At 37.3% G+C, this 17,983-nt stretch overlaps 1 protein-coding gene across 8 annotated transcripts in view; it reads left to right on the top strand.

Moving 5' to 3' along the window:
- Window positions 1-1,970: 1,970 nt before the first annotated feature.
- Window positions 1,971-17,983, top strand: part of PPIG (peptidylprolyl isomerase G) — a 52,090-nt gene continuing 36,077 nt past the window's right edge. For 2 of the 8 annotated variants that reach the window (XM_059167089.1, XM_059167097.1), the window contains exon 1: window positions 1,971-2,123. The gene's annotated coding sequence lies outside the window, so the exon portion shown is untranslated. Of the gene's footprint in view, window positions 2,124-2,236; window positions 2,536-2,762; window positions 2,988-3,548; window positions 3,592-3,688; window positions 3,727-17,983 lie in introns of those variants that run through there. The other 6 variants (XM_059167095.1, XM_059167096.1, XM_059167094.1 and 3 more) reach the window with 6 other exon arrangements.

Genomic DNA, 17,983 nt, shown 5'->3' with positions numbered 1-17,983 from the left:
AATGTGAGGTAACCTCTTCAGTCTAGAGAATGGAGTCAAAAAACACATAAATCGAGTAGACAAGAGATAGGTTCCCTGATATTCAATCTATTCTTTCTTCTCTGTATTAGTTATCCATTGCTATTGTAATAAATCTTGCCAAGACATAGAGACCTAAAACAACATTTATCATCCTGCAGTTTCTGTGGGCCAGAAATTCAGAAGTAGTTTAAGTGAATGGTTCTGGCTCACAATTTCTTGTGTGATTAAAGTCAGATATCAACAAGGACTATAGTTATCTGAAGCCTTAAGGAAGACTGGAGGCTTGCTTCCAAATGGCTCACTCACATGATTTTTGGCAGGAGGACCTAGTTCCTGACTTTTGCCAAGAAGCTTTTCTTGTCACGTGGGCTTCTCCATGGTCTGCTTAAGTGTCTTCTTGACATGGCAGTTGATTTCCCCTTGGGTGAGTGATCCAAGAGATACAGCAAGGAGGAAATTAAAATGCCTTTTATGATCTAGTCTCCAAAATCACGCTGTCACTCTGCCTTTTACTATTCATTAAAAGAAAGTTACATTAGAGGGGGAAAAAAAGAAAGTTACATTAGAGAATTTATAGATATTTTAAAACCACCAAACTGTGCAACAGTTTTCATTCTCAATTTTACCTAAGCCAGCTCAAGCTGGGTTCATTTGCAAATGAGAGCTCTCACCAATACTGGAATCCCAAGGCATATGAGATAAGAATATTGTACAACCACTTACAGAAAATTCTTTGGCAGTATCTACCAAAACTGATCCTATCCATATCCTGAAATCTAGCAATTCCATTCCTAGGTATATTTCCAACATATAAGTGAAATATATGTTCTCTAATATACCAGATACAAGAATGTTCACAGAAGCTTTATTCAATAAGAGATAAAACTCAAAAACAAAACAAATATCCATCTAAAGTAGAATAGATAAATAAACTGTGCAACACCAGTTGTGATGCTTAATTTTGTATCAACTTGACTGCGCCAAGGTCTACCTAGATTAAATATTTATTTATGGGTGTGTCTGTTAGGGTGTTTCTGGGTGAGATTAGCATTTGAATTGGTGTGCTGTGACTCTCCCGCAATACCAGTGAAGCCTAAAGGGCGGTGGTGGTTGTGGGGAATATGGAGGGGGATAGTCCTCTCAGTCTTACAGCTACTAAAATTGGTCAAGACCCTTACATATATCACATGATCAGCTGTTGTTGATAATTCACCTACCCTAAACGAGTGAAAAACTTAAATAACAGTAACTTACGCTTTTTTCTATACAATAACAAAATCTAAGTTCCTTTAGCTAGTTCCGCTAAAACTCACCCCACGTCCCCACAACGATTGCTGCCAGCCCGCTTCCCTACAAATATCAGAGGCATTTATTTCTAACACATTCTAGGGACTTGCTTGCCTCTTAAAATAATTAAATCGCAACATATGTCCTATTTTCTCTAGATACCCCTGGATTTGGAGTCAAAGATTTGCTTTGGTATTGAGGAACAGTGTATTTAGGGGGAAGGAGGCACTTCTCATCCCTGAGCCTTGATTTCCTTATCTGTAAAATACGCATTAATAACCTGTATCATGGTGTTGCTGTGAGAATCTTAAAGCAGAGAGTCAATACCTTAGGTAATTTCCTCTTTTCCTAAGCTAGCACTTTGTTCGTTTCTGCTTTTTCAAATTTGTGTCACAGCGTTAACTGGAAGCTAAACTGGAAGTTCCTTAATGGTAGATCTTCCTTCCCAATACTCTTGGCAGAGGATGAATAAAAGTTTATTGGATGAAGCACTTCGTTTCATGAAGAATATGGCATTTTGTCGGTTACAAACGTTCCCAATCAACTCACACCAAAAGCATTTATACCCATGACTTAGTTATTTAACAGGTATCAAAATCCTAGAACTCCAGGGAGGGCCTAGGTGACGCAAGCAAGAGAATACCAGGAGATGCGGTCAACCCGTGACGTACTTCCTGCGCGACGCTTTCCCTCCACGCTGGGACTGGGTTGTGGGGGAGGGAGGCGGTTAGTGGGCTTTAGCGCCTTTTCTGGCGGCGGTAGATTTGAAGCGCTTTAAAGGACCGGACCCCGGGAAGTGAAGACAACAGGAGCAGGTAGGTGGCGCGAAGCCTGTGTTGTTTCGGTGGCGTCCTTTGCAGCAGTCCCAGGGTATGAGAGCGGGAAGAGCCCGAGGAGAGGGGCGGAGTCGACGCGTTAGGCCCGGCGGAGCCAACCGTCTTCGCCTCGAGGTGTCTGGGCTGCCTGGTCCCTGAACGAGCCCCCCAAGGGCCGTGGCTCTCGCTTGGCAGCTGCTGCAGCTGGAGAAGGCCTCCAGCCGTGCCTCCCAGGCGTGGGAAACGATCCTCCCCCTGCCAGCCCCCGCCCTCTCACTTGGGCGCACACCTCCCTCCCTGACGCATTTTGCCGCACAAGCTGTAATATGGCGGCAGCGGCGGCGGCCTGAACTCTAGGGAACAAGGGTGATTTTTGATGCTTCAGAATCGTAAGACTAATCGCTAATGCGGGGTAGGTGGCAGAATTGGTGGGGAAGAAGTAACCTGACGTCTTGTCAGGTGAGGGTCGGAGACTTGCGGGCGAGGAGCCTGGATCATAGGGGTGAAGATTAGACTGAAAACGGGCTTTCCTCCTACTCCGACCTTTTTCCTCTCACAGACAGCGTCTGTCGTACCTAGTTAAGTGTTACAGGCCTTTGGACTAAAACTGAAATCCAGGCTCTTCCCTTTTCATCCCAGGGCTGTCTCGAAGTTCACCCACGTTTCCGAGGAGCTGTGAGCAGCGCAGGCCTTTTAGGAGAAGATCATTACTCTTTAGGAGGAAGGCGATGGCTTCAGAGCTCCATATGCCTTAGGGGAAGTGTGCGAATTTGGCTCATCTTTAGTCTTTTAAGGAGCTAAGTCGAGGTCCGCGGGAACGGACAACTCCCAGTCATTTTGGAAATGTTTTAAAAGCACCATTTTGTACGTTGATTGAATTTATTCCTACAACAGTATTTTCTTTTCAGGTCCCAGCTTTTGCAGTAGTGATGACAAATACGTCGAAGAAACAAAATGTTCTGGACTTTGGGGGTCCGTTAACTTTTAGTAGCTAAAACCGGATAGAAGGGGAAATATGTGTGCGTGTCGGTATAAAAAAAAAAAAAAGTAATTTGCCGGTTCTTAAAAAATGGGTGAGGAGGTGTATGAACATTTTCGAAATAGTACCGTAAAACCCAGAAAACTCTAGGGTTTCTAGAATGGCTGCTTCTCTCATCATATTTTTTAGGTATCCGAAAATTTACCCGTTTTAGCATTTCCCCCCTTTTTTATTTTAACCATTTTAAATACGGCTATTTCTATAACAAATGACTTCTCTCTGAATTAGAGTTCATTTTACGTCATTTAAGGTTTTATTATTCAGTATTAATAGGTGCTCTGAAATCCCATTGGGTCTTGTAGTAGGCTTCTGCTATGCTTTTTTTTTTTTTTTTTTTTTTTTTTAATTGTGTTTGCTTTTTAAGATTTTTTTTTTGGTCTTTGCAGGCTGTTGTCAGGGTTGCTTTCCCCTGCTGTCAGCAGTGTACAAGTATGCAAGCTTCCTAGTTTAGAAAATTTGGATTTGTTTCTGGCTCAACCATCTTTTGAATCTCAGTTTCTTCATCTATAAACTATTTTGATTTCAGGCTGTCATCAACTGTGGACTTCAAAAATAAATAATCAGGTTTGTTAAAATTCTCTGTAAAATTGGTTTTCAGTAAGAAGTCAGTGATTCTATGAGTGAAGTAAAGAACATACATTATATTTATTGTGACTTATTAAAGGCCTTTCTTTTTTGGTGCTTTGCAGTTATCAGTGGTCTCTGAGTAAAGTTTTTATCTTTTTGATATTTTGCATATTTTAAATTGGGTTTTCTGTCAGGCAACATCCATTCTACATGCAAAGGAAAATTGGTAGCCATTCATAATAATGTGAATTAGTCATCAGTGGTATGAATCGGGGTGCCTGGGTGGCTCATTGGTTAAGCGGCTGCCTTTGGCTCAGGTTAGGATCCCAATGTCCTAGGATCAAGTCCCACCCACATCGGGCTCCCACTCCCCCTGCTTGTGTTCTCTCTCACACTCTCTGCAAAATAAGTAAAATCTTAAAAAAAAAAAAAAAAAAAGGTATGAATCATTAGCAATTAATTATTCCAGTCTTGCTCAATTAAGAAACAGATGTTGATGTTTTCCTTTTCTTTTTTCTTTAATACTATTCGGGTTTTTCAATAGAATTGTAATGTATTAGTTTTAGTATTCTAATATACTAAGATTAATTGAATTAATTAGATAATTAATTCAAGTGATTTGAAGAGTTTGTTGCAGATTTCTGCTACATTGTGTTACTTCACTTTTTTTTTATCTTTAATATTAGCACCAAGCTTTAGTTTCTGTTTAAGTGTCAGTGGTTTTACCCTGGTTTAATGCATATACTGTCTCTGTAAGAACTCTGTATTTGTATTTCTGTGGGGCAAATCTTCCATCTTGAAATTTACTACAGGCAGTATTGTATAAATACTCAGAGAAAACTTCCATAACTGGGGACTTTGTACTTTCAGTACCATACAGCATATCTTTTGCACTTTTAAGAGGTGTCATAAAGCAAACACCAACCTCTTCTTGAAAGAGATTGTACCTATAAATATAGACATCAGTTTTTTAAATAAACATGAATGATACCTTAAGTCATTGATTTTTTAAAAAACGAAGCCTCTTTATATATCAGGTACTCTTAATTATGTATAAACTTTAGCTTAAGATTTATTCATAATTATATCATTGCATTATAGTCATAAGGTAGAAAGTAAAATTAAATAAGCCATTATCTGGAATATTTATGAATAAGGTATTTTCTACAGTGAAGCTGTTAAAGTAAACCAGAAAACTCTTGCTTTTTCAACTTATGACCTTGCTTCAGTCACTTTAGTCCTCTTATTGTCAAACCTATAAAATCAGAAGACTGATTAGATTAAGTTTCCTCCAAACTTCAAAAGTCTGTAGTTTATGAGAGAATTATCACATTGGCTAGCATGTTGCTATTGTATGGTATAGGTATGAGAGAGTGGTATAATTTATCATTGTAAAAACTTAAATAATTGCAGGTGCAGTATGAAGAGTATTGTCAGGGATTTCCCAGTTAGTATATGCTTTGAGTTCAGTACTAACAAAGCATAGTTTTATGCTCTCATATTCTATGTTTTGAAAGTATGTAATACCCTATTTAACACCAAACTTGGCAACCTTACAGCTATTTTTATGTTTTCTAAAGGATTTGAGAATTTAGGAAGTGCAGGTACACTGTTACTCATGATTCTACCAGCCTAGTGGTTTGTGACTATCAGACACCAGGTGAGGGGGGATCATATCGAAGAGCATAGTTGCCTTTTCTGATGCCTCAGAATGTTAATTTGTTTGTGCTTAAGTAATTAATTAACAATATGCTACTCAAATGCATTAAAATGTTTTTGAAACAGTCTGTTTTCATTTCTCATTTTATCTCTGAATTGTATTGGGGGTAGGCTGAAGATACTGATGTGAATGTCACATTGCCTTTGAAAGTAATTTTAAAGATCTGTGGTTTTAATTAGTTTAATGTAATATGCTTGCACTTAGAGGTGGAAATGGTGTGTGAAAATTGTTACCTGTTTTACTAAACTTAAGCAGTTGAGAACTTTCCATCTTTATTTTTTGAAAGATTTTATTTATTTATTTGACAGAGATCACAAGCAGGCAGAGAGAGAGGAGGAAACAGGCTCCCTGCTGAGCAGAGAGCTCGATGTGGGGCTCGATCCGAGGACCCTGAGATCATGACCTGAGCCGAAGGCAGAAGCTTTAACCCACTGAGCCACCCAGGCGCCCTTATTTATTTTTTTAAAGATTTTTATTTATTTGAGAGAGCAAGGACAAGCAAGGGAAGGGACAGTGGGAGAGGGAGAAGCAGACTCCCTGCTGAGCAGGGGAGCCTGATGTGAGGCTGATGCCAGGAGTCTGGGATCATGACCTGAGCCAAAGGCAGATGGTTAACTGACTGGGCCACCCAGGCATTCCTGCATTTTTATTTCCTCGTCCTGAACTGAAGATGCTCCCTCTTATAATGGATTCTGTTTACTAAGAAAGAAAAAAACATTTTATTAGTAAAATGCAACTCATTTAGGCAGATCTAGGGAATAGGTTCTGTTTCAATTATGGAAAAGACTCAGAGGACGGTTACTGACTTAGTAGGCTCTGGGAGAATTTACTAACTACAGATGTTAGTATTCCATGTGAGAAGCAGTACATAGAGGAGGAAGTACTGAAGTTTAGGCAGAGCCTGGTTCTGCATGTGCCTTGATAAACTAGTATTCTTTCCATTTGATAATGTAGTCTGGGCCAGGCCTTGTGCATGTTTGAAGTTAGAAGGGTTCTGAATTTGTGGAGTCTACAAACAAGTTTATGATAATGAAAATAAGATTCAGCAAAGGAGGATCATTTAAGCTTTAGAGAGTCAAGGTGAAGTTCCCAGGGTGTACTCTCTTTGAATCTTTAAGGACACAGAGAAATTAGCCAGGGGAATCAGAAAGGGCAAAGACCAGCTAATCTTAATAGTTTAAAAGATTTACTCTCTACTTTTTGAAGACTGAGTACTTTGTTGACTTTTTCATACTGTGTGAAACTTCTAAATAATTCTTGGAATGTCATAAATCACTGCAGTATTTATTGCCTAACTGCAAATACCATGTCCTTTACCATATAGTTTAGTAATTAGTTATCTCTGTTCTTGTCCTGGCCCCTTTCCCCATCCTTCATGTTACTCTAGGATGAATATCAAAATTATTTTATGTATGAAACTACAAGATTATAATCTTTTTACATATGAATTTGTTACCTCTTATTTTTATGAAATGTATTTGTTACAGAAGTTTACATATTCTGGTATTTACTATTTTAAAATACTACATATTATTGACATACAAAACGATATTGTTGGTAGACAATACAGTTGAAAACAACTGTATTTCTCTCTGCTTAGAAAAAAGAATATACATGGACATTTTAAAAGTTACACCCTAAGTGTCAGGATTTCATGTGTTTTTATATGATCTAACTTTTTGCAGTGATTCGGTTAGCTTTATTATGTAAAAAGTATTTTCATTATAAAAAAATAGGTGTGGTTAAGTATCACTTGAATTTCTGAAGGAGTCAAGCAGGTGAAATGAGTTCATGGAGTCAAGTAGATAGTAAATAGTAAAAATTAATAGGCTGTAGTTGGAGGCAGACCATGTTGATTGCTGGCTGTACAGGAATGGAGCACATTAATTTTGTTTGCTTTTCAAGAAAAATTAATGTCTGGATTTTATGGAAATAGCTGCAACTCACTTAGGTTTAACAAATTTGCAACAAAGGAGGCGACTCTTCTGAAACCTTTCATTATATAAGGAAAGTTGTGAATTATTTTATTGAAAATTGCATAGACTTGATTTTTCCCTGAATTGTTTCTTTGGTATCTCTCAGTATTATTTCTATTTACTTTTTCTTGAAAATGTGAAAAATTGATCAGATGTTTATCTCATGTTTGATTTTAGGTATTATTAAGTAATACCAGAGGTATTATAGAGTAATACCTCTATGAAAATATTGAGTAATTTCACAGAGGAAATTCTATGTGCTATATTTCTGATTAGGTAAAATCTGATTCCAGTAAATTAGAGACATAGTATCGAGCCATCTTTTTTTGTCATCATTGTTCTTCATTAGCTATAACAACATTTACATAGTTGAGATTTCTGTAGTGCTTTTAATAATAATTGCTGTCATCTTTCTTGAATTTAAGGCTTTTTTTATTTACTTAAGGAAAACTAACTTTAATCTGTTTCTATGAAAAATGTTCTTATATGGGATAACCTAAATATATATATTATAATCACTTATAGCCATGTACATTATAATCTTAGAAGATTATATATACATTTTTTATTATGAATTTTTCTTTATAATACCAATTATATTTATTAAAGAAAAGTAGAATGAAGTACAGGAAGGCAGAAAACTGTCTTGGTCTTACAGGCAACACAATAATGATTTTCCAATTTTTTTTTTCTTTTTATAAATCTTCAGGAGTAGTTGATTATAATGCTTTTGCATATACTGTTTTGTATCTTGTTTTTTAACAAATTATAAGTATTTTCCAAATTACTAATGTTTATAACATTACTTTAACAACTATGATATCTCATTCAATTAGAGACCATGATTTAACCATTTTTTATAATATTGACTAGGTTGCTTCTGATTATATATTCCTAAAAAGAACACTAAGATAGCTAACTTTATACATGAAGTCTTTCTAAAAGGGTAATTTCTTGTAAGAGATTCCTAGTTATGTGAATTTTACTGGTTTAAAGTGAAAATCAGTTTAAGGTATAAATAGTTTTAAGAGTTTCACATATTATTTCCGGAGGAGCTGTGTCTTGTTTTGGGAATTAGTCTTCGAAAAACTCTTTACTATTTTATTTTATTGTTAAAGATTTTATTTATTTATTTTACAGAGAGAGATCACAAGTAGACAGAGAGGCAGGCAGAGAGAGAAAGAGAGGGAAGCAGGCTCCCTGCTGAGCAGAGATCCCAGGGACTCAATCCCAGGACCCCGGGATCATGACCTGAGCCCAAGGCAGCAGCTTAACCCACTGAGCCACCCAGGCACCCAACTCTTTACTATTTTAATAGGCAAAACATTCTCTCATTTTATTAGTGTTTTTTAAAAATTATTTTAAAGATTTTATTTATTTATTAGAAAGCTTACACAAGCAAGGTGAGCGGCAGGCAGAGGGAGAAGCAGACTCCCCGCTGAGCAAGAATCCTGATACCGGACTCTATCCCAGGACCCTGGGATCATGAGCCAAGTCGAAGGCAGATGCTTAACCAACTGAGCCACCCATGTGTCCCTGACTGTTTCTTTAAAAATATTCATGACTGTAAACTTAGTACCTGTCGAAGAAAATTTGGAAAACAAATATGTAAAAATTATCCTTAAACTCATTGCCTAACTATAATCAATGTTAATATTTTGGTGTAAATCTTTGGGGGTGACTTCTTTTATTTATTCATTTTTTGGGGCTATAATTGATATTAGTTTTAGGTACAACATAATGATTTGATATTTGTATATGTTGCAAAATGATCACATTAAATCTAGTTAATCATCTCCTTACATAGGTGCAAATATTTTCTTGTGATGAGAGCTTTTAAGATCTTTTCTCTTAGCAAATTTCAAATATACAGTATAGTGCTCTTAAATATAGTCATCATGCTGTACATTACTCCCCAGGACCTCAAATGAATTTAGGTTTTATTTAGTTGGGTTTTTTTTTTTTAAGGTTATATATGTATATAAGTGAGATTATATGGTATTTGTCTTTCTCTTAACTTACTTCACTTAGTATAATGTCCTCAAGATTCATACATGTCACAAGTGATAAGATTTCCTTTTTTTTTTTTTTTTTTTTTAAGATTTTACTTATTTTATAGAGGTAGGGGCAGAAAGGAAGAGGAAAAGAATCTCAAGAGAGTGGAGTCCAACCTGGGGCTCCATCTCATGATCCTGAGACCATGACCTGAGCTGAAGGCAGGAGTCAGACACCCAACTGACTGAGCCGCCCAGGCACTGCAGGATTTCCTTTTTTGTGGCTGAATGATATTCCTGTGTATATGTATGCGCACATATCACATTTTCTTTATTCATTCATCCACCAGGGGACACTTGGGTTGTTTTCATGTCTTGGCTATTGCAAATAATGCTGCATAATTTATAATCAGTGTCAGTATTTTGGTGTAAATCTAGTCTTTCACTTACATTGAAATGTAATTGACATATTGCACAGTATAAATTTAAAGTGTACAGCATATGACTTAACATATATTGAAAAATGATTACCACAATAAGTTTTGTTAACATCCACCATCTGATATAGGTGCAAGGAAGAAAGTTTTTTTTTCTTTTGATGATAGTTTTAAGGATTTATTCTCTTAGCAGCTTTCTAATATACCATACAGCAGTTAACTAAGGCCATCTATGTTTTTATTATATCCCCAGTACTTACTTATAACTGGAAGTTTATATCTTTTGGTCATCTTCATTTGATTCTTCTACCCTCTCTCCACAGCTCTGGTAACTAAAAATCAGATTTCTTTTTCTGTGAGTTTGGTCAGGGTGTGTGTGTGTGTGTATGTATTTTTTTAATTTATCTTTTTTTGGGATTCTACATATAAGTGGGATCATACAGTATTCATGTTGTAGCAAATTGCCAGATTTCCTTGTTTTTTAATGGCTGAATAGTATCCTTTTGTATATGTAAATACACTACATTTTCTTAATCCATTCATCTGTTGATGGATACTTAGGTTGTCTCCATGTCTTGGCTGTTGTAAATAATGCTGCACTGAACATGGTGGAACAGATAAGTCTTCAGCATAATGGTTTCATCTCTTTTTAATGTATATCTCTTATGTGTAAAGTTTTGGAAATCTTTACTAACCCACCTTTTTGACTTAATATATCGTGAATATCTTCTCATCCCTGAGTAGTCTTCGATAACTTTTCCTTTCCATTTTATATTTTGTAGTAACTTTTTGGGTTTTTTTAAGATTTTATTTATTTGACAGCTAGAGAGAGAGCACAAGTAGGCTGAGCAGCAAGCAAGAGGGAGAGGGAGAAGCAGGCTGCCTGCTGAGCAGGGAGTGCAACCTGGAGCTCCATCCCAGGAGCCTGGGATCATGACCTGAGCGGAAGGCAGATGCTTAACTAACTGAGCCACCCATGCTTCCCTGTATTAACTTTTAATAACAATATGTTCATATGGTATAAAACTGAAAAGGTATAAACGGTTGGTTATACAGTTAAAAAAAAAAATCTTACGATCTTCCCCAGCATTTCCTCTACCAGCAGCTGCCTCTGTATTAGATAAGCAAACATATATACATATTCTTTTTACTTTGAGAAATATACAAAGAAAGCAAAGCATTGCCATACACATATCTGTATCTTGCTTTTTATTTTTTTAAACTTAAAGTTTAAACTTAAAGCAGTACATAAACTGCTTTCCATTCCTTTTTATAGCCTTGTACATTGTATGGATATAGTAAGACTTATGTAATCTGTCTTTCTTTATGGACATTTATATTTACAGCCTTTTAACCACAGAAACAATCGTGCCTTGAATAACCTTGTACATAACCTTATTTTGCAAATGTGTGGGATTTGTATAAAATATCTAAAGTGTGTTACTGAGTCAAAGGGTATTTAATGTGCTAGTAATATTGGCTAGCACAATATTGTGCTCATATGGCTAGTAATATTGTATATGGTCAAATTGGCAATGGATTGTATCAATTTACCCCTTTACTATTGGCAACAATGTATGAGGTCTTTATTGTTTGTTTTTTTTTTGATTTTATTTATTTCACAGACAGAGATCACAAGTAGGCAGAGAGGCAGACAGAGAAAGGGGAGGAAGCAGGCTCCCCGCTGAGCAGAGAGTCCAATGGTGGGCTGGATCCAAGGACTCTGGGATCATGACCTGAGCTGAAGGCAGAGGCTTTTAACCCACTGAGCCACCCAGGCACCCCTGTATTGTTTATTTTTGTTAGGTGAAAATGTTATCTCTGATTTTGACATGTAAGAATATGATTTCTAGTGACTAAATGAATATCATCCATTTCATGAGAGAATAATTTATTTAACCAATTTCTATCACAACTGATTTTTTAAAATTTTTTATTATAAAAAGCACTTCAGCGACTGCGTATGAATTTTTTTAAGGTAAAGGGTAGATGTGAGGGGTTTTTTTTAAGTTTATGTTTTTAATAACACATGGGGCTCAAACTCATGACCCCCAAGATCAAGAGACACATGCTCTTCTTTTTTTTATTTTTTTATTTTTTTATTTTTATTTTTTTAAGATTTTTTATTTATTTATTTGACAGAGAGAGATCACAAGTAGGCAGAGAGGCAGGCAGAGAGAGAGAGGAGGAAGCAGGCTCCCCACTGAGCAGAGAGCCCGACGCGGGACTCAATCCCAGGACCCTGAGACCATGACCCGAGCCGAAGGCAGCGGCTTAACCCACTGAGCCACCCAGGCACCCCGAGACACATGCTCTTCTGACTGAGCCAGCCAGGTGCCGCCATTTTTTTTTTTTTTTTTACTTGATAGAGATCAGTAGGCAGAGAGGCAGGCAGAGAGAGATGGAGAAGCAGGCTCCCTGCTTGTGGAGCACAGAGCCCGATGCGGGGCTTGATCCCAGGACCCTGAGATCATGACCTGAGCTGAAGGCAGAGGCTTTAACCCACTGAGCCACCCAGGTGCCCGCCCCCAATTTTTTTATACTTAAAATCTTTCTAATCATTTAATGTTAGAACCATATAATGTTTTTTGTTTAACATTTTCTCCATATTTTTAAAAATTGCATTTTCATAGGCAGTGTAATAGATCATTATATGAGTATTTCTTAATTTAGTTAACTGATATGTTGGACATGTAGGTTGTTTTAATTACTGTTAAACCAAAATCAAAGAATATTTCATTTAAAATGATTGCCTTCAGAGAGATTCCAAGATACTAAATTATGAAAGTGTTAAATGTTAATATGAATATATTCAAAGTTGGTCTGTAATGCCAAGTTGCTTAGCAAAATTGTTAATGTTTATATTTTCGATTTCACTTTTTATAAATTGTTTATGTTCCCTTGGGTGGGTTTTGTGCTTTTAACTTGGTGCATTGTCCCATACAGGACGATGTGCAGAAGGACATGAACACAGAGAGGGCTTTTTGGTTGTCACATGTGCTGATATTTAAATAGGGATATGGGTGATTAACATTCTGCAATGAGTTAGGATGGTTCTGGTTAGCGAAGAATTGTTCTAGCACCCTATTCCTAAGCACTGTTCTACAGTAAAAAATTAACCCATCATGTTTGTTGAAAATATTTTCCTGTTTTTTACTTACTTTTTAAAGACTTAAAAATATTTTTTTCTATTTCTTTATTAAGATTTTATTATTTATCAGAGAGAGAGAGCATAAGCAGGCAGAGTGGCAGGTAGAGGCAGAGAGAGAGAAGCAGGCTCCCCGCTGAGCAAGAAGCCTTACACGGAACTTGATCACAGGACCCTGGGATCTGACCTGAGCCAAAGGCAGCAGCTTAACCAACTGAGCTACTAGGTGTCCCATTACTTACTTACTTACTTTAAAAAAGATTTATTTATTTGAGAGAAAGTGTGTGCAAGTGAACCCAGGGTTGGAGGTGCAGAGGAAGAGGGAGAAAGAGAATCTCAAGCAGACTCCCTGCTGAGCACAGGGACCCACATGGGGCTTGATGTCATGACCCTGAGAATGACCTGAGCCAAAACCAAGTTAGAGGTTTAGTGGACTGAGCCACTCATGTGCCCATTTTCTACTTTTTAATTTCCTTTTGAAAAATAGGAATAATAAATATCTTCATGAAGTCAAATCTGTTTATTTCCTTTATTTATTCATGAACCCGAACAATTATTTAATACCCAGTTTGGATAAATATTCACATGTACTTTTCCTAGTTTCCATTGGGGGAGGAGTACACAATTTCGTGGAAAAAGAAAAATAATTTCTTAAGGTCTTCTAGATTTAAATGTTAGACAGCAGTAATAATCATGAAAGTGAGACACTTAAAAAGTACATTAAAACTTGAGTGCTCTTTTGAAGAGTTTTATTTATTGATTGATTGATTTTTAAAGATTTTTATTTGTTTATTTGACAGATCACAAGTAGTCAGAGAGGCAGGCAGAGAGAGAGAGGAGGAAGCAGGCTCTCCGCTGAGCAGAGAGCCTGATGTGGGGCTTGATCCCAGGACCCTGAGACCATGACCCGAACCGAAGGCAGAGGCTTTAACCCACTGAGCCACCCAGGTGCCCCTTGAAGAGTTTTAGAGGTGTATAGAAAACTTCGGAAATGAGAAACTAAAAAAAATTTGTGTATGACCCTTTCGTTTAGAGATAGGCTCTTAGTATTTTTGTTTATTTCCTACTGTTTTATTTTATTATGCAGATACAGCTTTACATTTTATTAATTTTTAATTGGGCAACGAATACATGAATATATTCTCATTGCAAAAATTCAAACTTTATAGTTAAAACTAAAGACTCCTTTGAACTCCATCCCTACTCCCAGTCCCTTCTGCAGAGTGCTATCAGTTTTGCTATGTAACTCTGTAGAAATTGAGTATTATTTAGAGCATTATTTAGCATTATTTACAGTATTTATTTTAGAGTGTAAACACAATACTGATATACAAATAGCTTTTTTTTCTTTTCAGCTAAGTCATAGTATTTTTGGATAGAGTATGTAGACTTTTAAAACTGCTATATAGGGGCGCCTGGGTGGCTTAGTGGGTTAAAGCCTCTACCTTCAGCTCGGGTCATGATCCTGGATCCTGGGATCGAGCCCCACATTGGGCTCTCTGCCCAGCAGGGAACCTGCTTCCTGCCCTCTCTCTGCCTGCCTCTCTGCCTACTTGTGATCTCTGTATGTCAAATAAATAAATAAAATCTTTTAAAAAAAACCTGCTATATAATATTAAATAGCATGTATATACCAGAATTTATTCAGCTGTTCTCTCATTGTGGGATATTTTGGATGTTTCCTTTTGTTGTTGTTACAGTGTTAGAAAACTGTGTTCTCACATATGACTATCCTTTCATATATATTCATGCATTTATAAGTACTGATTTCTTACCATAGCCAAATACTGTTTAAGGCACTAGGAATTAAGAGAGGAGCAAACCTATTATCACATCATGGAGCTTATATTCTAGTGAGAAGAACAGATAGAAAAACTTGAATTTATAATAAAAAAAAATTAACAATAAAGGCAGGGAAGAAAAATAAATCATGTAAGGGGATATAAAGTGTTGGAGGATAGGGGCTGTTTCTTTGGATATACTGGTCAGGGATGGTTTCTTTGTGGAGGGGATACTTCAGCAATGACTTAAAATAAGTGAGGGAATGAACCACTTGACAGTCTGGGATAGAGCATCCCACATGGAGGAAACAACAAATGGGGAAGACCTGATGGACTAGGCCTTGGGATGTTTGTTTTGTTTTAAAGATTTTATTTATTTATTTGACAGAGAGAGCACAAACAGGGAGGAGGGACAGAGGGAGAGGGAGAAGCAGGCTCCTTGCTGAGCTGGGAGCCCAATGTAGGGCTTGACTCCCAGACCCTGGGATCATGACCTGAGCTGAAGGGAGATGCTTAACCAACTGACCACCCCAGGCACCCCGGGATATTTGAAGAAGGAACATGTGTTTCTAAAGCAAAGTTGAGAAGAATGTTAGATAAAGTTATAGAGGTCAGTAGGGGCTAAAATATTTAGAGCTGTGCAGTCCAGTACAGTAGCTATGAGCCACATGCATACATTGAGCACTTGAAATACAGTAATTTTGAGTTGATGAACACTGGATTTTTAAGACTTAGTATTCCAGAAAGAATGGGAAATACCTCACAATCACATTATTTATTTATTTATTTATTTATTTATTATTATTATTTTTTTTATTTTTAACAAATCTTTTTTTTTTTTTTTTTAAGATTTTATTTATTTATTTGACAGAGAGAGATCACAGGTAGATAGACTGGCAGAGAGAGAGAGGAAAGCAGGCTCCCTGCTGAGCAGAGAGCCCAATGTGGGACTTGATCCCAGGACCCTGAGATCATGACCTGAGTCGAAGGCAGCGGCTTAACCCACTGAGCCACCCAGGTGCCCCACAAATCTTTTTTTTTTTTTTTTAAGTTTTTATTAATATGGCAGACAGAGATCACAAGTAGGCAGAGGCAGGCAGAGAGAGGGGGGCAGCAGGCTCCCTGCTGAGCAGAGAGCCCGACATGGGGCTAGATCCCAGGACCCTGAGATCATGACCTGAGCTGAAGGCAGAGACTTTTTAACCCACTGAGCCACCCAGGCACCCCTCACAATCACATTTTTATGTCGATTATGTGTTGAGGTAATATTTTGGACATACTGAGTTAAATAAAATATTTAAATTAACCAGTTTCTTTTTACTTTTTAAAATGTGGCTACTAAAATTTTTAAAAACTATGAATGTGGCTTATGTTTCTGTTGGACAGTGCTGGTTTAGGTTCTTAAAATCCATGGAAAGACATTCTGATTAAATGTGATGTATGTTGGGCACCTGGGTGGCTCAGTTGGTTAAGCAACTGCTTTCAGCTCAGGTCATGATCCCAGAGTCCCTGCTCCATGGGGAGTCTGCTTCTCCCTCTGACCTTCTCACCTTTCATGCTCTCTCTCACTGTCTCTCAAATAAATAAATAAAATCTTTAAAAAAAAAAGAATAAATGTGGGCGCTTGGGTGGCTCAGTGGGTTAAGCCGCTGCCTTCGGCTCAGGTCATGATCTCAGGGTCCTGGGATCGAGCCCCGCATCGGGCTCTCTGCTCAGCAGAGAGCCTGCTTCCTCCTCTCTCTCTGCCTGCCTCTCTGCCTGCTTGTGATCTCTCTCTGTCAAATAAATAAAATCTTTAAAAAAAAATAAATGTGATGTATGTTAGAAAATATTAGGTAGAGGAATGAAATGGTAAATTGTGCTTTTAAAGATGGCTACATTCAGGTTATTCTATGGACAATAGATAATACAGGACTAAGTAAAAACAGGGAAACCAGTTAGGAGTCTATTGTAATAGTCCATGTAAGAAATGATAATAATCGTATAAAGATGATGAGAGCATTTTTTTTTTGCTTTTTTTTTTTAAGATTTTTATTTATTTATTTGACAGATCACAAGTAGGCAGAGAGAGAGAGAGGAGGAAGCAGTCTCCCCACTGAGCAGAGAGCCCGATGTGGGGCTTGATCCCAGGACCTGACCTTGATCATGACCTGAGCTGAAGGCCGGGGCTTTAACCCACTGAGCCACCCAGGTGCCGCGATGAGACTACTTTTTAAGCTAAAATTAAGTCAGTGCTAAACTGAATTATTAATGATTTGGATAATGACTATGAAGGAGAGTGTAGTCACAGATGATTCCAGTTTTTCAGCTTTGGCTGATTTGGACAGTGATAACATTTACTAAATTTTGAGAGAATTGGGTATAGAGAAGTAAAGTTTCATTTTAGATTTATTATTTAAAAATTTTTTTTACATATAAAAATATATATAGTGTATTCGGTATAGTGTACCGAAACCTACGTAAAATCTTAAGTGTAGCTCAGTTTTCTCAAGGTGAACTCATCCAGGTAAGCAGCTCTCAGATTAAAAAAGAAAACAAGGGGCCCCTGAGTGGCTCAGTGGTTTGAATATCTGCCTTTGGCTCAGTCATGATCCCACTGTCCTGGGACCCAGTCCCACATTGTGCTCCGTGCTCAGCTGGTAGTCTGCTTCTTCCTCTCAGCTGGTAGTCGTCTTCTTCCTCTGCTTCTTCCGCCCCCTGCTTGTGCTCTCTCTCTTTCTCTGTCAAATGAGTAAATAAAATCTTTAAAACAAAACAAAACAAACACTATCCTGATAGCTCCCACTTGTGCTTATAACTCTGTAAATTAGTAGTGGTATTCATTACATTTCAGAGTACCAGAGCTGAAGACTTTTTTTACATTGTGCCCTAGAATTGAGAAACTTAGACAATTATCAAAAATTGTGTCTAAAAGGTTATGGGTAATTAGGGGTTTTTCTGACTTACCATAAATTATGCCTACTTTTGTTTTAAGATTGCGTTAGAGAGAAAGAGGGATCATAAGCAGACTCCCCACTGAGCAGGAAGCTCCATGGTTTACTTGATCTTAGAACACTCACTAAGCCACCCAGGCACCCAAATTAGGATTGGTTTCAAATTGGGAGTTTGTTTTCAAGTGGGAGTTTGTTTCCTACAGTACTGCATGTAGGAAATTAACTGTAATTATAAACAATCTGATACATTTGGGACAAATTATCT

Source organism: Mustela lutreola, chromosome 3 (assembly GCF_030435805.1).
Source record: "Mustela lutreola isolate mMusLut2 chromosome 3, mMusLut2.pri, whole genome shotgun sequence".
Lineage (NCBI taxonomy): Eukaryota > Metazoa > Chordata > Mammalia > Carnivora > Mustelidae > Mustela > Mustela lutreola.
The sequence above is the reverse complement of the archived record's forward strand: the minus strand, read 5'-3'. Positions and strand labels throughout refer to the sequence as shown.